A 24407-nucleotide genomic window follows, 5' to 3' on the forward strand; every position below is an offset into this window, starting at 1 on the left:
TTTGTTTAACATTATGGTTGTCTAATTGCGCTAGCTCCATAGGAAACTAGATATATTTTCGCTATTTCAGAATTATAAATTATATTTATATTTTAACTATACAATTTAGGTAAAAGAAGTTCAATAATCAATAAAAGTTCCAGATTTTTTTTAAATATAATAATAATAAGCTACATTCTTTATCGCTAAAATCATCAAAATCTATAATCTAACAAATTTTTCAGCTCATAGATCCACTGTTTCACGTAGAGCAAAGCATCGTGAATCGTTTGCCACATCTTTAGAGAAATAGTCTACATCGATTGTGAATGTTTTGATTTTGTGGTCAAAGTTAAAATGATATTCCCCTACGTTGGCGTTTTTAACCTACTGATTTTTACAAAATCTCTTCGTTTCACTTACGTAAGTTTGATATTTTTGCATGAATGCAAGCGTAATTACTTGAAATCTTAAGAACGGAAGTGTACGGAAACTACCGTAAATTTGCGAAATCTCCCTATTAGATTTAGAACGTAACTCTTAAATGTTAAACTTATCAAAATTTTTAAACTCTGATGTGAAAAATTATTATTTAATCACATTATTTTTAAATTGATTACTAACGGACGTGTAAGAAAGGGGCACTTTGGTCTAATATGCAAGACTGGAACAATTCTGTTTCTAATAAATCAATTTTTTTTAATGAAAATAAATGTAGAATTATGTTCAAGTAATATTTTTTTCTACTCATTAAGCACTAAAAATATATTTATAGTGTAGTCATTTGTCTTAAAATCGGATTTTTTCAGTTGGCTTAACATCAATTTTGATTTTAATAGCTGTTTCGATTAGTAACAATAAAAAAATGATCAATTTTATGGCTTGTGATATAGGCTCTATGATATGGGGCTATAATAATTAGAAATATTATTTTTTTAAAGAGATTAATCAAATTAGCTTATGTAAAAAAACAAATGCAGATAAAAGTTTAAATTTTAATAAAAAATACAAAATATGTGCAACGAAACTTGGCATACTTTTTTGGCAAATTTACGAGCACTTGTCCCTACTTTTCTCCTTTTCCCAAAATTAACAAATTTAGAAAATTTATTGCTAATATCTAATTTAGTTTTGAATAGATCGTCAATTTGAAAGTACTTAATAGAGTAAGCGTGTTGATCACAATGAAGGTCGGAAAATGATACCAGATAGAACTAAATGAAAAAAAAATTTTATATTTTAAAAAATAATGCTAATTTTCTGTTAAAGGTCACTCAATAGGATATAATCATTTGCGTCAAAATGTATTGAAAATTATTTTTCCAAAAGTAAAATCTTATTACATCTTTTTTATTAGTCCTCATGAACCCCACCCTTCATTTTCCCCTAAAAATGCTATATAGAAATAGTAATAAAAAATTATTGTTATATGAAAAAAATGCGTAAATTGTAATTAAAGTTATGATGCAAAAACCGATTAATTTTCTATGATCATTAATAATTCCGTTCCTATGTATCTATTCATCGAAAAAATAATATTGCTACTTTTATTTTCAAATAATCATTAAAAACTATTATTTTAACCATTAATATTGAGTGTTCATAATTTTATTCGCAAATAATCCGCAATAAATTTAATATGACATCGATTTTGTTCCTAAGGTTGCTTTCGTAATCTTAGTATTGTTTTGACAGCGTTAAGAGTCTATTATCATAAACATTTTTTTAATTCACTTTGTGCTCCACGGTGTTAATTAATGTTACAACACATCCATTATTTCTGGTCACCGTGACGCAATAACAACGATAAATTTTGTTTAATGAACTGTCTGCTTTGTAAAGAGCTTGCATTGTTTAGATTGTTCCAATTAGTTTTGACAAGGTCTTCGCGAGACCGCTACTTCAAAGTATTTCATTATTTATCAAAATAATAAAAAATACTTTTATAAATTTAACCCTGTTATATTTTTAGTTATTCTCATATCATTTAATTAGAGTAACTTTTAACAACCTTTATTTCTTTTTTTAAATGTTATACTTTATTATTTGCTAGTCTTTCAAATAAAACTAGCTCTTTTCGAGCGCGTAAATATTTTAAGAAAAAAATTCTGGTTAATTTTCAGTACTGAATGGTAATGGCATTTAATATTTAAAAAAAACAATCCATAATTTTGATAAATAAAGCCAAAATATAAGGCATTTAAACCATTCAATTCCGTTTGCCGTTTTAATAATTTTTCCGTTAATTAATTTTACAGTTCATGTGTTAATTTTACCTTTCATATGGTAATGGTTTACGGGAAATTCAAGCTTTCAAAATTATAATTCTTATAACAAAGCATTAAGTAAAAAATACAAAAGTTAAAAGTAAATTGAACAGAAAAAATGGTTTTTATGCCATATTCTCAGGTATCGTGATAAATTTCAAAATTTTAGCACAGATTATAAAATTTTATTTTACTTTCAACGGATGTTGTTGATTCGTAAGTTGATTACTTACAATAATTGCATATTCATCGATTTCACAAAGTAGTTTTAAATACGTTGACTACTTTCAATATATTCAAATACGTTCAAAATCAAATAATTATCTTTACTAATTTCAATTTTTTTTCAATTGTGTCAATTTCTTTCATTATTTTCAAAGGCAATTTTTGTCGCAGAGTTTTCGAATGCGTCGAATACTTTCACCAATTTTAAATGACCTAATAAATTCACGAATTCCGAATGCTTCGATTATTTTTTATTCTTTTCAAATGCATACTTTGGTTGCATTTAATAGTTTCAAATATATTTAAAATATAGTAACTATATTCATCAATTACTTTAATAATTTTAAATGTGTTGAATACTTTGGCTAATTTCGATTTGCTTCATTAATTCCAAAATATTCCAAATGCAGTGATTACTTTCAGTATTTTCCGATTCATTTAAAATATAACGATTGTCTTCATAAATTTCAAATGTGTCAATTTCTCTCACAATTTTATTTATGTTGAATACTTTCCCTAATTTCAGACTTGTTGATTTCTTTCACTCGATTCGTAAATGTTTTCAATGCATTAGTTACTTTCAATATTTTCCATTACGCTTAAAATACGACGATTATCTTCACTGATTTGAGATGCGCTGATTGCTTTCACTGTTTTACAATGCTTTTAAATTCATCAATTTAAATTCATTAATTTAAGAGCTATTGAAATAACCTGACGTTATAAAATTGTAGTTTAAGAGCGTAGGAGCAAACTGTGATTAAGTAAATTCGATTTCTGACATTTCTTCCCCAGCATTTTATCATCATATTCTGTTATTTCTTTAAATTCGCATTTTTGCATTTGATCCGTTTTTCTCCAGTATTTTACTTTTTTCCCCTTCGCATATTCTACGGAGAGAAAAAAATTAACAATAAAAAATAACAATTTAAAGCTTTTAAACGGTAACCGCGTACGCTTGAAACTTGGGGTTAAAAAATCAGAACACAAAAAAAACAAGAAAAAAAGAAAAAAAGAAGCGAGAGATTGGAAAGTTCTTATACAGGGAAAAAATCTATACAGGCAAAAAAAAAGGTAATATAAAAATAAATATTAAAATACGCCAGTGAGATGAGGAAATAAAAAAAAGGCGAGCTTTTAGGTAATTATCGGCGAATTTGATTTATGGATTTTTTCCCCTTTTTAGTAAGGGCTAAGCCTTCTCCAAACTTCAATTTTTTTCTTCTTCTTTTTCCCTTTCACTTTAATATTTTTCCCCGAGCCCAGTTTCTTAATTTTTCTTACGCTATCGAAAATTCCGCTTGTTTCTTAATGCAGTGGCAGGGAAAATTAAGAAAGAGATGAAAGTAAAAAGGGGAAAAAAAGGCTAAATGAACGAACGAAAATCGGAGTGAACACTTAATGCAGTGTGAAAATTATCTTTCTTCATTTTTTTTCTTCTCTTCTGTTTTAGAAATAAAAAAAAAGGTGCCTATTGCTCTTAAGTCAGCTTTTCAAACGGGTGATTTATTACAGACGTTTAATTAAATTTTAATTGCGCTCAACACCAGAAGCAAGCTCACGGCTGATTTGAATTTGTCTTTCGATTATGAAAAGAAAGGGATTGAAGCTCATTAAGCTTTCAATTATCATTAAGCTATCATTAATTTCTTTCATCCCTTGCTTTGTTTTTATTTGTTCGGCACAAAATTAAAAAAAAAAAATAGAATTTCTATATAAGTTATTTTCGATGATGAAGACATTAAAGTTTGATTTTTTTAAAAAAGAGTTTGCAGCATAAATTCAATTTAATGGTGCGTGGGAGTGAAAAATGACATTAAAAATGCGAAGCAAGATAATTTAAGAACTATATCATGATTCAAAACTGTTACGTTTTTAAAAAAATGTTTAAAAGTCAAATAAACTGAAAATTGATTATTTAGTGAGACCTGTGGCTTTAACATACTAAAATAAAATTCCTGCATCCAAGATTTTGCTTAATTTGCTTCACTTTTTTCATTTAATTCAGTAGACACAGAACAAAACAATAATGTAGATTACTAATTCATTTCAGTGAAAGTTACTCCTTTAGATTCTTCAATTTTTTCTCCAATTAAAACTCTTTCATTCTGCATCTTTAATCTTTAAGTTGAAATATTCACTCCTAATATTATAATATTTGTTTACACAAACCTTCAACAATGTCATTTAAGAGCAATTATAATTGTCAAAGATTTAATTTATTAAAGTTATTATTAATAATAATCTCTCCGACGTAATGAAAATGCATAAGAAATAAGCATTTCGACATCATTAATGAATAGTTCAAGAAAAATAATATTTACAATTTTTTTTTAAATAATTTTGCGGTACTCAAACTCTCCTGGCTTTAACTTATGCTGTAAAATCTGTGGTGTAATACACATCCGAATTTGACGATGGAAAAAAAAACTCTAAAAAATTGCTTGGATGTGTACTTTATTTCAAGTTAATACCGAATCAATAGTTCTTACACACTTTAAAGGGTGTAGTTGAATATTTCAATACCAGGAATTGATAAAGATCATGCGTTTCAAGATCATCAAGATCATACGTTTTTTAATCCATTCATGGTTGGCAACAAGCCGAAGTGTTGTCGTTTTTGAGTGCTCTATAAATTTTGCAAAATTAAAGTAAATTGTGATGTAATTTGTGTTAAAAGTGATATAATTGATGACAGAATGTTCCTGATACACGTAATGAGAGAGTTTTCACAACATTATTTCCGAAGATATGAACCTTTTAAATTTCGATGTTGGACATCAAAGTTTAACTAAGCTTTGCTATCAATCCCAGTACCATTGGGAGAGCAAGCTCCCATTGGTGGCAAGTGGATTATTTGCCAAGTAATTTTAATCTTCAAGTCGGATTGAGATGATAAACTGAACATAGCCTATTTAGAACCAAGTATAAGTTTCAATCCGTTTCACTGATTCATCAAGAATATTGATTGTCATCGATTATTTGCCAAGTAATTTAAATTTTTTTATCAGATTAATTTGAAGAATTTCTCATGCCATAAAAGGCAAGTATTTTTTCAGTTGTATAACAAGTATATTAATTTTCCCATAAGATTTAGATCAATTCATCAATTTTATTAAAACATTTTACAATACTTCGGTTTTGTTAAGCCTATTCAAATTCATATTAATATTCTCTCTGTGCTGCGGGCATGTTTGATTGACAAATTAATTTTGTTTTAAGAAATATTGCTTGCATGCACGCTAAGTTAAATATTCTTATTTCATATTGTATCAAAAAACGAACTACTGACTCTTATGTGCTTCTTACAGTGATTATAAATTTTAGCGTTCCTGAATGACAAAAAATGGTGTGAACAACTTCACACTAAATTGTGTGAAAGAACATTTTCGGTGCATCACTACTCCACGAAACTATTCTGTGTGCAGCGGGACATCACTTTGTTGTAAAACAGTTACCGCCCTTTTTGGCGTAAAGATACACTGAAAATTTTTACAGTGCAGCAAATAAACATAAGCAAAAGCGAAATAGGATAGCTGTATACATACAACATCATGCATATCACAATGGTAACTATAATTGTAACTATGCAAGTATTTAGATTGAAAAATATTTTAATTAATATGATATCATAAAGCAGATGGTATTGTAGTCATTCGATGTAAATCTTTAGAAACTTCTCCATCACTATTTTGAAAAATTTTCTTATTTAATTGTAACTTAATTCGTGCATTATTATTATCAAACAAAATGAATACTGAGCAGAACAAAATAACAATTTATTAAAAATATACCCTCACAAAAATCAGTATAAAGTTGAGACATGATACCCATACAGAAAACCATAATAATGTGTTGCGTTAGTATCATAATATCGTGTAGACAAGTTTAAAAGGATTTATTTGCACAATGAAAATGTTTAATTTTACATTGAATTGAGAATACTAAAATTTTTCCTGGCATTGTGGATCAATAGTGTCATAGCCTAATCAAGTATCAAGTTTAGCATAGTATAGTCAAGTGTAGGTGGATTAATTTGTACGATGATATGATTCATGTTTGCATCGTATCGAAGATGCAAAAACTTTTCATCATTTTGTAGATCAGTCCTATCATATAAGCAAGTTAAGATAGACTAACTTGCAAGATGATATGATTCTGTATTGCATAGTTCTAAGAGTAAAACAAATATTCGCGATATTGTGGATCAACGTGCTCCACAATTTTAAACAATGTCTAAATGTTTGTTGAATATTAGCTATGTACTATGTTGCTATTACTATTGTATTTTTAATACTTTTACAATATGATAAATATCGTTATTCATTAGTCAATTAAAATTAAATTTATATTTTAAAATAATGTAAATGTTTAAGTATTCTAAGCATCTTACGGTACGAGTTCTGTATCTAATCAAAACTAACCAAACAATGAAATCGTTCTAAATATCTTCATTGTGAATGCTATATAGAATACTATTCTATTTCAAAATGTAGTGAAACTGATTTCCTCATTAAGCCCTCAGGTAGCAATTAATCTTGTGAGAGTACATAAAAGATGGATGACGTTATCTGGCTGTTATCGGGCCCATAATTACAGCTTGTCAATGACAGTAATTACGATCAACACATTTACTCCTGTCCTAAACACTCCTCAATTCAATTTTCTCCCTCAACAGATCACAGAAGGGTAGGAGTCACTAACAGACATTTATAGTTTTAGCTGTCATCTGGGATAATTCTCAAAGATATTTTCAAATTATAAATATTTTAAAAAATAAATTAAAAATTACGTTTTTTTTTCTTCAGAAAAATCAAAAGATCAATGTCATATAAAAAATGTCATTATATGTACAGTGCGCCAAATAAAAATAAGAAGAAAAAAAACGAGCCACCCTGAATAACTTTTGATCTACTGATTGAATTTTCACGTTTAGGACACAATCTGAATGTCTCGAGGGGGTTACCTCAAATATGCCAATGAATAAGTGCAGGCGATATTTTAAGTTACGAAATCATACACAAAAACGATCTTTATCTGAATAAACTTACCTTTTTTTGATGGATTCAAATTTCTGACCCTCAAAATATAGGAAGTAGCCACAATCGGAAAAATAAGGTCATAATAGTTTGGTCAGGAGAGCGCTCCAAAGTATGGGCAACTTAATGTTAATTTTACTTTTTGTGTAATTTGTTATATTTTGAGAGTTTTTTTAGCGAATTTTAAAAAAAAATACGCATAATTATAATATTCATTCATCCAAAAAAATAACTTTTAGTAAATATTTAATATTTAATTTAAAAATAGTCAAAAAAAAATTTCGTATTGTAACGTATACAATTTGTTGTATCATTTTAAAGAATGTAATTTTATATGCCCAATTACAAAATTTAAACCAATTTGGTTGAATAGTTCCAGGGAAAAAAATGTCTGAATTTTTTTGAAATTCATTTTCTCAGGAACTATTTGACCAATTTCATTTAAATTTCGTATTTTGCATATAAAATTGAATTCTTTAAAATGATGCAAAAAATTTTATACCTTACAATTCAAAATTGTTTTGACCATTTTTAAATAAAATAATAAAAAATAATAAATATTTGCTGAAAGTCAATTTTTGCACGGAATTATGTTTGCAGAAACGAATTTCGTAGTTGTGCTCAAAATTTTTTCAATCCGCTTAAAATGCTTTCGAGACAATTCGAAATACGCAAAAATTAAACTTTGTCCAAACTTTGAAGCGCTCTCCTGACCAAACTATTGTGACCATATTTCCCATATTGTAACTACCCCCTATACTTAGGGAATCACAAATCCAAATCCATCAAGAAATGCTTTGTTTTTTTCAGAGAAAGCACGCTTTTGTGTCTGATTTATGTCTGATCTTAAAATATTCATGACAATATTTGAGGTCACCACAGCGAGCTATTAAAATTGAGTCCTAGAACGTGAAAATCCGATTATTAGATCAAAAGTTATTCAGGGTGGTCCACTTTATTGGCGCACTGTATATTGTGCAAAATGATAAAAGAGAAAAATCTGAATAACTTATGATCTAATTACGTGATTGTCACGTTATATAGTTCTCAATTATAATTTCAATTATCTCAATTATAGTTACATATTTTCCTGATTTCGTCGACGCTCCATATTTTAAATGTCTAGAATCCAATTCCGTTGAGAAAAGAAGAATTTTTACTCAGATAATGTGCGTTTTCGTAGTTCGTAACTTAAAAGATCGTCTTAATTAGCATTGTTTAAATTAAGTCCTCGAATAATTGATATTAAATCCAAGTACGCGGAAATCTAATCATTGGGTCGAAAGATTTTCAAGGTATTCACTTTTATATTTCACTCCCTATAGAAATGTCACTATCACGCTCCCTTAAAAAATTTTAGGAGTCAAATTTAGGAGCCAATATGCTATGGAATGGAAAGTACAGTTTTTTGGTTTTGATGAAATTAGATAAAAACAAATAAATATTATTTTATATAAAATAATATATTATACAAGTATTATATTACATTACATAAATATTATATTATATTATATTATATTATATTATATTATATTATATTATATTATATTATATTATATTACATTACATTACATTACATTACATTACATTACATTATATTATATTATATTATATTATATTATATTATATTATATTATATTATATTATATTATATTATATTATATTATATTATATTATATTATATTATATCACATTACATTACATTATATTATATCATATCACATTACATTACATTACCTTACATTATATTATATTATATTATATTATATTATATTATATTATATTATATTATATAACATATTCAAAGACCACCATCTGGGAGATGCAGCAATCAGGTTGTCTGAGGTGCTAAAAATAGCTGATTGAAAGTTTTGGGGAAATTTTATGTTCAAAAAAAAAATATTATCCTCTTTTTATTAATAGAATATTTGAGAAAAGAAGTAAAACATGTTTAAGTTTACTAATATTTTGAAGGCCAGTTACAATTTTTTAGGAACCTTAGCAATCAGGCGCCATGTTTTTGTAGTCCTTACTGGTTAGTGTATTAAATCTGAAATGCTTTAAATAATAGCTTATTATTAAATATATTAACAAAAATTTGGGTTTCGTATGGTAAATTTTTTATTAGATTTTCATGAAATTTATTATTTTAAAAATCTTTGAAAAATCAGTAGAAATCAGTTTCGTTGTTCTATGTTTTTATGCGTTTGTTTAATAATTTTGTGAAATACTTTAGATACTTTTTATTTTAATGGCAAAATAAAGATTACATATTATGCAAAACTACTGATTAAACGAGATCTGATTTAAACGAGAACAATAAATCAAGCTTACACTTTAACTTGTTCTTATGAAAATTCTATACGTTTGAAAACAACTTTGCTAAATTAACGCTGACATTTATAATGTTTAACTGAAAATGTTTTGAATAAATTTTTAAAACATAAAGTTAACAAGATTTTTGGGGTCATAAATCTTTGCTAATTATTCAATACAATGAAGTGTTAAGACAATACCAAACATATTGAAACAAGGTAATTTTTTTTGAAAAAATTCTTGTGTTTGAAAAATATGACACCTACATCAGCTAATTAAATTACGAGACATCATTACTTAATAATAAATTAAAGCTGAAATATTTCAGTTACATGGCCATAGGTTTTTAAAGTAATGAATGTATAAAATATTTACAGTAATGATAACAAAATACAATCAATAAATTAAAATTTTTCACGTATTTTGTATTGTGCGTATTTAACACGTATTTGTACTGTGTTAGATTATTTTAGAATCGCAAATAGAATACATATTTCTTGAAGTATTCACGTACCACAAAAACTTTCATAAACATTCTATACTACAAATCGGAAAAAAAACATATTAAAAACCTAAGGTGGATTTTTGGCTTATGCCAAAACGTTTTTTAATTCATTTAGCATTTCACTTTACTATGAAGACCGTTCGTTTTTTAACTGTATTTTATGAATTCTCCCTTTTAAGATATTTCAAGTGTTAGTTCGATTAACTTTTTTAAATGTATTATTCTATTATATCTATTATATATGTTCTTTTTTTTTACTTTCAGCTTTAAAAGGTTTTTTTAAAACCTATCAATACTGTAAAGCATTTTTTGATTTATAAAGCGAATAAAGGAAGAAAAACTAAGGAAGGGAAAACAAAGAAAGAAAGGAAGCCAATTAATGAAGTAGTGATTTGAAAGGTTAGGGAATCGGAGAATCAGTGAATAGGTGAATCAGAGAATCAATGCTACTAAGTGAATTTGTCCAATATGTGAATAAGTAAATCAATGGTTAATAAATTTTCTGAAAAAAATTGGAATTGAATGAAAATAAGCTTTCAAAATCTATAATTTATCTATCATAAAATATAGATTTAATAAATAGTTTTAAAGAGTTTTTTTTAAACAGTCAACAACCACACTTTCTATACTAAAAATGTCTCTAATATTAAAATAAGGAACAACCTTTTGACTAGGCATCTCATCATTTTAATTTATTTTTAGGGGAAATTACGTGACATAGTGAGATTGAAAAATTCTTTAAATTCACTATCAAAGAAATGTGTGGAGTTAAAACTGTCAGATATATACACGAGCACATGGAAGATCTGAGCACGAATAATGCAAAATTTAAACAGCCACTTGTCATTGACTTGTAATTTTCTCGTACTTTCTATTCATGATTTTGTCAACGTCTTTCAAAGCGGTGAAATTCCTCTATTGATTGAGATTATGACGATCACACTCCTTTTTTTTTTTCCTTTTTCAATCACTTTACCGTGGATAATTCCTAATTACAATTTCACTCCGATTCATGACACTGACAACTTAATTATACGAAAAGGAATGCGTCTTTGATGTCCTTTTGAAGTGGCATCTCTCTGATCCTGTTAGTTTATTTTTGTATAGTATATACTTTTTATGTTTGTTTTGTTAGTTTATTTTGTATAGTATTAAAAACATCGAACTGCCATGGGGCAATAGAGTTAGATTTTTAAAAAAAATTCTTGATATGATTGATTTTGAATTTTTTTATTTATGGACTTGTCCTTAAATGATACGAAATTTTCAAATGTTTTTCAGTCAATATTTAATTGTTTAACTATTCAAACTTTCAAATTCACAAAAGATATTGAACATAGAGTTGCAAGCAAACAGTTAGAACCAAAATGCATACATTTTATTTGAATTAAGGACATTTCGATGGAAAATATATTTTTTTTCTGCGAGCATTACATCCTGTTGCAGACCAGGGTTGTCTGTCAAAGTCTTTTCCTTCGAAAACTATCTAGTGCTATGATTCTCCTTCTATTTACGACCATTTGTACTTGATACTCCTTAGTTAAAATTTGAATTGAATTTAAATAAGGGTGGATTTTCTATCTATAAGTATTCTGTTTTAGGTTCACGTTTTAAATTGTTTAGAGCAAATCTTTCTCTTCAGGCAGTTCTATTGCTTAGAAACCAAATAAATTTATAAATTTTCTAAATAGATATCTTTCAAAGAACCGCTAATAACACAATGGTATAACTGTATTATATCGTTAACAGTTCTTCTTTTCACAAACAGAAAAACATAGAAAAATTTCATAAAATAAAATAAAATTAATTTTTCACATAATGTCCCCAAAACACCCATGAGTTCTTTCTTGAAAGTATTTCTCTCCGAAATTCTTTCAACAAAGTGTCCGATTTAAGATTCGAAAAACGTGAACAAAAGAGAATAAATATTGGGAACAACAACTAGTATTTAAGCAAAATAAGTCAATAAATAAAATCGCTATAGAAGTCTAACAAGCCATTGTTAAGGAATGTGAGCCACAAAATCTGAAAAACTGTTTGAATACTGGAGAAGAGTTGGAAGACGATTGCAAAAAAAATCTATCAAGTTTCAATCGGCAATCAAGCAAATTTTATTGTTTTGTTCACATCACCCAACCACTGCCAAGCACCTAACCCAGTATTTCAAGGCTCTGTCTCTTAACGGCCATGGTAGAATGCCACGTAATTTTGTGCCTGATCTGAAGACTTGCAGTGCCTGAGCATCTGTCCCAAACTTCCACTTCATAACCAAAGAGAGATCTTTCAACCACGACAGGTTTAATTTGCAACATGCTGAATCTATACATTGATGCTTTGTGCAACTTTACACAATGGTGATTTCTCAAATTTCCACCGATAATTTTTCTTGCTTAAATATTAATTTTAGTTGCAATTTGTGCCAGCATTTTTTTTTTTCAGTGTGTGGAATGAGTCATCAGGTAATGAATTATCCTGATAATTTTCACGATAACAGGACATAGTACCAGGATGCAGGGTGTACAATCTTATTCTCTGCCTGTTTCCTGCTCACTTTTCCGTTCAAGAAAATAAACTCGCAAACCACTCTTTTAACAAAATCTTCACAGTAGCTTTCATGTAACAAGTGCAAAAATGATTCTATGGTAGTTTTTCCATGTTTAGAATCCATTCAATATCTCACTAACAACTCCATTATTCAATTTCTCCCGATAAGAGCATTGTTCTTTTGTCTTTGGAACTCTTAACTCGTTCTACGCCTGAATAACTCTTCACACTTCTTTTTATGCACGAATCAGCAGATTTTTTTAGTTTATTCTGCTCATCACGACAACCCATCTGCCATGCATATATGAAATCACGAAAAAAAAAAGAAAATTCAAAAGGCGCATCTCATCTAGCTTATCTGAACTGACACCTACCTCCATAAATCTTAGAAGGGACTTCGCAAGATGGCGGACACGCATGCGCGCTGAACCGAAACCCCTGAAACAAGACAGGGACTTTGAAATTGAGTAACGTTCCCTTTCTGATGGGATGGGGTATCCCACCAAAGGGTCCCGTCAACTGACGTAATAGCCCATATTTCAGGTGTTAAGTACTTCGTGCAAACAATAGAGGCGGGTCATGAAATTGGGAGTTCATATTTCGATTCATTGTAAGGGAAGCATTGGGAACAGATTGGACGTGAAATTTTAAGCACTCTTTTCTCTGTTGAATGAATTTGATGTAGCAGTGGTTTTCGCCAACACAATGCCAATGACTCTTCAATAAATCTTTTTAATGAATCGGAGATAATTTGAATTGGAAGTAGAGATAAAATCTTAGATATCGATATTATATAAATAGATGTCTAGAATGTTTCTAGAATGTTCTGAAAAGTGAACACACATTTGATTTTGATAGAAATAATTCAAATTGGGGGATTTAGGAAATAAGTGGTCTAGAGGGTTTTTCCAAACAAAAATTGTTTAACTTCTTTTTTAACGAAAATAATTGTTGTAATTTGTTTTATTTTGAGCGATTTGACACCAAATGTAAGATTGTACTCAAAAAACTTCGAAAGTTACAGTCAAAATACGGAAACGTACTCATTGAATACAGAAAATTACACACCCAGGTTTTAAATAATAGTCCTCAGCAAACTCACGATTTTCGTCTACAGTTATTTATTCCAAGTTCTGTCTTTAAATCTGTTTTCACAATACTGGTTTTTTTTACCAGGCGTGCAAGATTATTCGACTTCTAATAAACCTATTTATTTTAAAACTTGGTTATTGGATTGAGTATATATAGCACATTGCTTAAATTCATGTTAATTCTTGAATATTGGTAAATATTTTAGATAGTTTTTTCAGATAACTGTTTAGTTTACTTTAGATAGCTATCTTTTTAGATATTTTTGTTTAGATAGTCCCGGTGAATTCCCAAGTAACATGTAGAAAAGGAATTATTATATCTTACAACTCGTTCAAAAAATAGGTCAAGGGATTTCCCCTGCTCTCACTCTTAGTTAAGGGAAAGGTTTAAAATGTTAATTCTATAATACTTTAATCTAATTTTACAGAGTTCGGATGTGAATAATAAAATGTGAGAACCCATTTAATTTTTAATAATAAATTAAGGAGAATTTAGAAATATATATATATATATATATATATATATATATATATATATATATATATATATATATATATATATATATATATATATATACAGGGTGGTCCCGAATTCATGGTACAAACTTTAATGGTAAGTACAGGACATTGTAACAATGATTTATTGTATAGGAATGTATAGTCGCAAGTGACGCGGTGAGGCGTAAACAGAAGAAATAACGGCCGAAAGGAAAAACAAAGATTTTATTGAAAGCGTTGTTGACAAGTGTCATGTTTACAGTAAGTGTTCAAAATTGCGTCCACCAGAAGCGATACATGCTTGACAGCGTCGGTGGAGCCATTGGCGTACACGTTCAAAGATGCATGGTATTTCACGCACACCTGCAGCAGCTACAGATATGCGAGCGACGAGATCCTCATCTGAGTCAACTGGAGTCTCAAAATCAAGATGCTTTAGATGTCCCCATAAAAAGTAATCGAGGCTCGATAAATCGGGAGATCGGGGTGGCCAAGGGATCGGTCCACCACGCCCAATCCATTGAGCACCAAACTGCACACTACTGCCCTCTACCGGCAATGATACCAACCGATCACTCCATTTCTCTTTCCTTTTATTTCCCCTGTTTACGCCTGACCGCGTCACTTGCGACTATACATTCCTATACAATAAATCATTGTTACAATGTCCTGTACCTACCATTAAAGTTTGTACCATGAATTCGGGACCACCCTGTATACATATATATATATTATTACGTTATGGCCATTACATTATGACCACCCTGCTAATAACATGTAAGACCACCTTCTGCCCTCAAAACTGCTAGCACCCGCCGTGGCATTGATTCCACAAGGTGCTGATAGGTAGTCTGAGGTATCTGGTACCAAGCGCTCACCAACTGGTCCTGCAATTCCCTCACATTGCGAGGGGGTAGTGTGGCAGCACGAATTTGGTTTTCCAAGTAGGACCACAAATGCTCTATTGGATTAAGGCCAGGTGAATTTGGAGGTCAAGACTTGACTTGAAAGTCACTGGAATGCTCCTCGAACCAATCCATGACGATTCGACCCTTATGACATGGTGCATTATGCTGTTGGTTAACACCATCCTCCGCAGGAAAAACTGTTGCCATGAATGGGTGAACCTGGTCTGCAACTATGTTCAAGTTGCTTACAGAAGTCAGGGATTGTTCTATGAGGATTATGGGTCCTAATGTGCCCCATGAAAACATTGTTCCTGGGCGAGAAACCATGAAAACCTGGGCGAACCCATTGTTATAGATGGAGGGTGTTCATAATATAATGGCTCTTCGGTGTATATATACAATATATATATATATATATATATATATATATATATATATATATATATATATATATATATATATATATATATATATATATATATATATATATATATATATATATATATATATATATATATATATATATATATATATATATATATAACATTTTCCTTCATATTATTCGTTACGTACTGCTAACTGAGCACAAAGGGAGAAAATATATGTGAGAGGCGAATCATGCATTGAATGTTAAATTAAAAAATTAATTTTTTTTTCTGATTGCTAAAAATAATCTATTTTCAATAATTTAAAAGGAAAATAATTATTTTAGTTAATCTTTTTCACAATAAATAAGACACCTTAATATCATTTTATACATTAACCTTGGTATGCGATCTATTTATGGAGATTTCCTCTATCCCTGTTTCTTAACATTTAATTAAAAACCATTCTATGGTTGCTTTAATACTTTGATATTATAAAATATTCATTCCTAATTCTCACTGTTGGAATATTTTAAAATCAAATGCCAGGAAAACCCTTCATTGTTAGAAATTTCTCGGATAAAATGGATAAATAACAATTTATTGAACTGTTATTTTACCATAATTTTAAAAAAGCAGTCAAATAACAATAAATAAGATGGTATTCAAACTGTTAACTGTGAGAAAAACCGTTCATTAACTGCTTTAACTTAATACGGTTAAACAACCAAAATTTAATCTCACCAACTAGGCCCACCAAATGAAGCCACTTAGTTCCTTGCAATTGGGTACATTATTATAGGCGAATGGGCTCATCTTTCAATCTCAGTACGAGATTTCCATTTCCAGCGTTTACACCATGATATGTTCCCCCATTCCTTTTAACACATAAGGAATTTCCAGCCTCCTGCACGCACCAATATGTGACCCTGGACTATAAAAATACAATTACAGTCATATACGTATAAAAAGCAGCACCATTAAGCTGCTTTACGGTACGAAGTCTAGCATTTTCATTTTAGTTGTAGATAGTTGAAAAACCGTAAAATTTTGTATTCATGTTTTTTTAACTATACTAGTTGTAAAAGACTTCAAAAAAGTAAAGATAAAAAATGTTCTTTACCGTAAAGTTTACGGTTAATTGGATGGTCAGACTTCTGCTGGTTATTTTTCTATGATTTCGAAATGAAAATTCCAACAGTGTTGGACAAACACAATTATTTACAATGTAGGCGATGCATGGATTTCTTAATTTCTCTGCATTAAAATAACAATGCACATTTGCGTTTAGGATTTTAAAGTGAAAGCAAATGCAACTGCGGGGATGCATCTCAGTTGCACATTTTATTTTCGTACTATTAACTTATATTTTTAAAATCTTATCGGGAAAAGATTTTCGTTTTTTTACATGGAATTGCGGTGAAATTATCGTACTGTATGGTAATGACATTTCTCGTAAGGAAAAAACAGCATAATTCTGGTTAATGAAACTAAAATGTACGGTATTAAAATCATTCATTTTGTGATTTTTCGTTCGTATGTTAACTGTTTATCAAAAATTCTGGTTTTCAAAATTATAGTTCTTTTGACTGCACACCTTTAGTAAAATGCATAAAATTGAAAAGTAAATTGAACCGAATAAATCATTTTTACGCCATACTGTAATGTATCATGACAAAATTATCAAATTTAACCTCTACCAAATTTTATTGTATAATATATAAAACCATATTTTATTGTTAATTTTACCAAAATCAGCACCAAAGCGTTTTGGTAAAAATTAACGAATTTCTTTGATGTTACCTCAGAGACAAGAATCCGATGAATTTTATCATAATCTAGTAATTTTGAGCGTATTTTTTCTCAATGTAGTATTTAGAGCTTTGAGCTGGGTTTTTTTTCTTCCTAAAGTATGAAAGTTTCATTTTATTTTCAAACCATCTTGAACTGTAATACATTCATTATAATGAAGTATGATAAAGCTTTTTTTTTTTTAAAGTTTAAATCCTGGAAAGAACAATATTTTTTCGTATCGGAAGTCTTGTTCCCGCACAATCATCTTCAACCAAAACCAATTTTTCATCCGCGCCAACCCCTCGGTATAAATCTTTCACTTAAATTTCTTACGTCTTCGTTTAAATCACGGTCCTCTACGGGGTCCATATTGTGCATATTGTATATATATATATATATATATATATATATAATATAGTAATAAGTGGGGGATTTAGCACCTGCCCATTATCACTTCACTTGTTAAAAGATGATCTTTCCTATTACTTTTATCGTTGATTTTATATCTGATCAAGAGACAAGTAAGGCTGAAATCTTTGCTGAGTTGCAAGAAAATTGCAAAACACTGTTGTTCTTCTGCAAATACGAATGGAATACACACAAATTATTCTGCTTAAAGTCAATGCTCTAATCAATCTTTTTTTTTTCTTTGTATTTCGATTGAGTGAAAATGATTCCTTCTCAAAACTAATGATCCAATGATATGGAATTAATGACAAACAAAAACCAAGATCAAAAGCAGAGGATCTTAAAATAAACCAATGTTTTTAGCATGCTCGGAGCAAGGAACATCTTCTACCTGTACACATTCTTGAAAAAAAAAATGAAAAAAAGGCTCTTATAGCCGTCAAAGGATTCCAGAACTGGCTCAATTCCAGATCCTCGGCGCTCCATCCATTTGTCAACTTCAAGTCTTCGTTTTCAAATTTCGAAGTCCGGAGATGGCCCCCGCTGATTAAAGGAGACATCGTTTTCCAGGGATGATAAATACGAGAGGAATTATTTTATCAGATCGCTCTCTACTCCTCACCGCACACAGCTGTCTAATTAAAAGACTTTATTTATTATCCTGCATATAAAATTGCAATACAATTTTCTCTCCCTTATGGGACTAAAAATTGAGACTGTTAAATGTTTTTATACTTAAGAAATCAAAAAAAAGAAGAAAAAAAACGAAAAAAAAATTACAATACATACAATACTTTTCACAGATGGAATTTTTTTTTTTTTTTTTTTTTTTTTTCAAATTTTTTATCACTGCTGACATAAAAAATGATTCCAAGATAGACCTGAAAATAATCACTAGTCACATGGCAAGTAAAAAAAAAAGTCGTTGCGACTTAAATTAAATAAGCAACCAGTCATATTTTCCCATCTCATTAATTATTTATTTATTATTAATTTATTTATTATTAATTTATTTAATAATATTTTCTGAAAATTGTTTAACAATAAAAGTACATTAATGCAGAAAGATGCTGATAAACAGAATTTTCATTAAAATATATAATATCTGGATTCAAAATTTTGTTCCTTTAAATTCCACCAATTTCTGATGGAAAGATTCAGATGGAAGGAGAATTCTTTAACATTTCATATATTTTAAAGTTATAATGTATATGTTATTGTGAATGACCGAAATTTGTGGTTGTTGACTTCCACCGATCGATGTTGACAATCACATAGTCGCTTTGGTAAATGTCTGAAATATATGTACTAGGTCTATCTAAGTGCTACTCTGCCCATGCATTTGCCCGGTATGCCCTACATCAATGTTTTCTTAAGGTCAAGTGCCACTACCTAGAATGCAATTAACCGGTATTCCGAACTCTAATATTTCTCCTAATCTATCCTCATCAGATATTAAAATATAAAATAAATATAATAATATTAAATATATTAATATAATTACGATTTAGCTAGCCTCAAATTAAGATTCGATAATGATATTATAGCAAATCGATTATTTCCCGTCCAATCCAGATTCTTAATATATTTACTTGTCTCATGTTCCTTGATCCATAATGCAGAATGAATTTATCATCCAAACTCATTATAAAGTGAAAATCATAACCAATTTTTTCAGTTTAGCTGTCCTTAAATTAAAACTCAATGATGCTATTATAACAAACCAATTATTTTCCGTCTAATCCAGATTCTTAATACATTTAAATGACTTCTGTTCCTCGAACGGAATGAATTTATCATTCGAACTCATAATGAAGCAAAACTCATAGTAAAGCGAAACTCACAACCATTTCTTTACAAATTAACTAGCCTTAAATTAAAATTCAATGATGCTATTAAATTAAACCGATCATTTTCCATCCAATTCAGATTCTTAATATATTTAAATGACTTCTGTTCCTTGAACCATAATACGAAATGAATTTATCATCCGAACTCATAATGAAGCAAAAGTCATAATAAAGCGAAACTCACGACCATTTTTTTTACAATTTAGCTAGCCTTAAATTAAAATTCAATGATGCTATTAAATTAAACCGATCATTTTCCATCCAATTCAGATTCTTAATATATTTAAATGACTTCTGTTCCTTGAACCATAATACGAAATGAATTTATCATCCGAACTCATAATGAAGCAAAAGTCATAATAAAGCGAAACTCACGACCATTTTTTTTTACAATTTAGCTAGCCTTAAATTAAAATTCAATGATGCTATTAAATTAAATCGATCATTTTCCATCCAATTCAGATTCTTAATATATTTAAATGACTTTTGTTCCTTGAACCATAATACGAAATGAATTTATCATCCGAACTCATAATGAAGCAAAAGTCATAATAAAGCGAAACTCACGACCATTTTTTTTACAATTTAGCTAGCCTTAAATTAAAATTCAATGATGCTATTAAATTAAACCGATCATTTTCCATCCAATTCAGATTCTTAATATATTTAAATGACTTCTGTTCCTTGAACCATAATACGAAATGAATTTATCATCCGAACTCATAATGAAGCAAAAGTCATAATAAAGCGAAACTCACGACCATTTTTTTTACAATTTAGCTAGCCTTAAATTAAAATTCAATGATGCTATTAAATTAAACCGATTATTTTCCATCCAATTCAGATTCTTAATATATTTAAATGGCTTCTGTTCCTTGAACCATAATACGGAATGAATTTATCATCCGAACTCATAATGAAGCGAAACTCATAATAAAGTGAAACTCACAACCATTTTTTTACAATTTAGCTAGCCTTAAATTAAAATTCAATGATACTATAAATTAAAATTCAATGATACTTAAATTAAACCGATTATTTTCATTCTAATTCAGATTCATAATTTATTTATTTGATTTATGTTCCTTGAACCATAATACGGAATGAATTTATCATCCGAACTCATAATGAAGCGAAACTCATAAAAAAGTAAAACTTATAACTATTTTTTACAATTTAGCTAACCTTAAACTAAAAATCAATGATGCTATTATATCAAACCTATTATTCTCTATCCAATCCAGATTATTAATATATTTAAATGACTTATTTTTTATTTAAAATTCAATGAGAAATGCCATGTTAGAGGAGTTCGATTCCATCTTACTATTGGAACCCATTGAGGGAGTTGTCGTTGGTGACGTCGTTAGGTGACGTAGGACTAGCCCTGTCTTTAAGCGCAATTCAATGAAACACATTTCTTCTCGAGTTCTGTTCGTGGTGCGATTACGTTCAATTAGAATAAATTTAAACAATAATATTGTTCATTTTGGCAACATATTACTCAAGCAAAAACTTTATTTATTGATCGCTTTCCCGAATTTCTAACTGCGTAGTTGTATACCATATTATCAGGCTCATTTCTGCGACCAACAAACAAACAAAAAATAATAATAATAACAAAAAAATATAAACATATCCTTTTAGAAAATATCCTTTTAGGAAATCAAAAGAAAAATCCCTTTAATAAGTCAATGTATATTTCTTATCTTAAGAAAGGTGTAAGTAGAATCACAAAGAGGAATCTTATTCTTGTTAGTGAATCAATTTTTCAGAATCTTTTTAATCAGACTGCGTAGGGACCAAAGGTGCACGGTATCGGTCCTCGTTAAACTGTTCTACAGTAAAGTGCATGACTTCGCGCACAGGTCATCGGATTGCCAAAGGGAAGATGCCATCCCTCCTGCAGGAGATTAAAATTGTGAGGACATATTTTCGGATCATTCTCAGGAATGTTTCCCAGACCGTCACCAATAGCCCATTGTGCAGCTCTAGTGGGACGTTAACAAAATACCTATCTACTAAAATCTTTTATTTTTTTCATGTATTAGTGTAAGAAAATTTTTTCGTATCTGATAAAACCATGACTGCTTGATGAAAGCTCATAAATACAGAAGAAGGCTTTCATTAAAAAAAAAAAAGCAATTTTAAAATAGTATTTACTCAGAATAAAATTTCAAGTATGTATAGATTTTTAAATGCAAGTCTCTGTGTATCTATAACGAATTTCTTGTTGTCGGAAAATAAAATAATAATATTTAAAATCAATGTTTTTTACTTTTTACTCGTGGAGTAAGAAATCATTTAGAGTTTTGTTTATGCATTCTTTATGCAATACGTGATACAGGAAAAAAAAAAATCGGTGTACAATGCACTCACACACAAAAAAAAAATTCATGTTTTACCTAGAACTAATTTTGAGATTCAGCTGTATTAACATATCAACATTAAAATTAAACAATTAAATCCAATGAAAGTTACAATTTTATTTCAAAGCAGGACGTTTGAGCAGTGTGAATTTAATTTTATGATTTATAAGTAATTTTGAATGTTATATTTGGAAAAAAAGAAGTTGAAAATACTGTACAATCATAATTTAATTATCTTTAAGAATCCGTTCAGAAAAATGTCCTCTTATAAGGAAATTGTTTGATTTTGAATAAGTGTATCTTCTCAGTTTTATCATCCTAAATATTTAAAGTAAGTAAAATATTTTTTTTAATTAAGTTTTATTGTCATTGATTTTTTTTTTTTTTTTTTTTTTTTTTTTTTTGCGCTACCCTGTATAGATTCCACTACCCTGTAGTACCTTCCCTTATGGTTTACCCACTTATTTTTTTGTATTTTATTTATTTATTCATTTATTTATTTTTGCTTTAGTCTGAGTTTGTTTTATTATTTGATTTCCTTACCTTGAGAACCTAACGTTGTTTGTGTATGGCCTAGATGAATTAACTCTAATAGGATTAACAACGCTAATAAAAGTTTCAACCCCCAAATAAAACAATAAAAGAAATCTAACTCTTAAAACAACATTTTAATAACTTCATGAATTTTATATCAAATTTACCTAAAATTTAAAAGCATGTATGTAGATTCCATTACAAATAAAGGAAATAAAATTATGCAATAATCCCTGAACTACATTAATTGTTTGTTTATTGTCACATCATTTTGATACAAAAACTGATTTTTTAAATTTTTTTTATGCAAAATGACCTAAACGTTACTTAAAATGGAAGTGACTATTTATTACGCTACTGACAGAAAACTTGAACATTGAAATTTACTTTATCGATTGTATGCTTGGTAACATGAATTTGGCTTCACATAATTTAATTATCTATTTCAAATACAGTTATTAACAGAGAGAGCAATGAGTAAATATGCTTTTATTTATTATGTGGCAAACAATCTGTGTCTCTGAAATATTCACAGTTATCTTTAAACACTCCAATTTAAGATCAGAACTAAGAAGATTTAATTTACATAACCAAAGTAATCCTTCAAACAACTCTATTTCAAACTAAATTAATTTATTACCTCTACTGTACTTATAATTTTAAATATCTTTTTATTCACAAAAATAGATTTTATCAAAAAGACGGAAGTTATTTTACTTAGTTTAAATTAGTTTCTCTTAACAATCTATAAAAATAAGAACATTTTTTTTTAAATTTATTATCGAGAATATAATAAGCAACGTTTAAATGTTCAAATTATTTCCTTTGATCAAAAAATAGCAAACTTATTGTTAATAATTTGTTCCTAATACCTACAAAAACAGCTGCCTCTGCTCCAAATTAGTTTATTAAAAATCAATCTTTTGATCAAATAGTTTTTTTTAGCATTTCTCTTCTTTTAAGGAATGCAAAACTTTATATAAAGAAAAAAGAAAACACTATAAGGAAAACTTCAGATTTCTAAAGCTCTCCTAAATCTTTAAATCCGTACAAAATATTCCAGGAAGGAAAAAAAAAAGGATAAAAAAGAAAAGTCGACTAAAGCTTATCGTCGCTGCATTTCTAACGAATTGCTACACATGCGCAGTAGAGGAAGGGGGGAGGTAGGAATGTACAAGCTAAAGGTATACCTCAAAAGAATAAATTCCAGGCTAATCTTACCTACTTTGATAGCTGCTTATCTCCAATTCAGGGCCCAGTTTGACTGTAAATCTTGGAGGGGGGTCTTCCGAAACTTAAGATGCCCTCTACGACAGACGGACAAGTTTTCGCCGGGCTCAACGCGCCGTGGGGCTTTTCGAATATAATATGTTTATCGGCAATATTTTAATGGCGCCCTCCCGATCGATGCAGGGGCGAATCTGCTTGTTCAATCTCACCCAGGAAGATGCACATCTTAGGGCTGTTCCGCGTATATTCCTCCCGCCCTACGCCCTTTTTCCCGTTTCCTTCCTCGTGAGTTTTTTCTCTCCTTTTCCCGGTTTCAGGCTCTCCTGGAAGGAAGTGGAGGAAAGGGCGGGATTCCCCGGAATCCACCAATCAGTGTTCAGTGACGTCACCCTGGCTTCTCTCTCTTTCCGCATCCGAGAATGCGGAGAGGATGGAGAAGAGGAGCGATGCGGAAGATGAGGGAAGGAAAAATGGCTGACCGGGAG

The 24407-nt window shown here is 29.4% G+C and overlaps 1 protein-coding gene across 5 annotated transcripts in view; it reads right to left on the bottom strand.

Moving 5' to 3' along the window:
• Nucleotides 1-24407, bottom strand: part of LOC107448880 (endothelial transcription factor GATA-2-like) — a 304855-nt gene that overhangs the window by 238566 nt on the left and 41882 nt on the right. Inside the window, exon 1 of one of the 5 annotated variants that reach the window (XM_071187730.2) lies at nt 23914-24057. The exons of the other annotated variants lie outside the window; for them this stretch is intronic. The gene's annotated coding sequence lies outside the window, so the exon portion shown is untranslated. Of the gene's footprint in view, nt 1-23913; nt 24058-24407 lie in introns of those variants that run through there. 5 annotated transcript variants of the gene reach the window in all.

The sequence above is a fragment of the Parasteatoda tepidariorum genome, chromosome 2 (genome assembly GCF_982258835.1).
Source record: "Parasteatoda tepidariorum strain Cologne lab strain chromosome 2, Ptep-v5.0, whole genome shotgun sequence".
NCBI classification, from domain to species: Eukaryota; Metazoa; Arthropoda; class Arachnida; order Araneae; family Theridiidae; genus Parasteatoda; species Parasteatoda tepidariorum.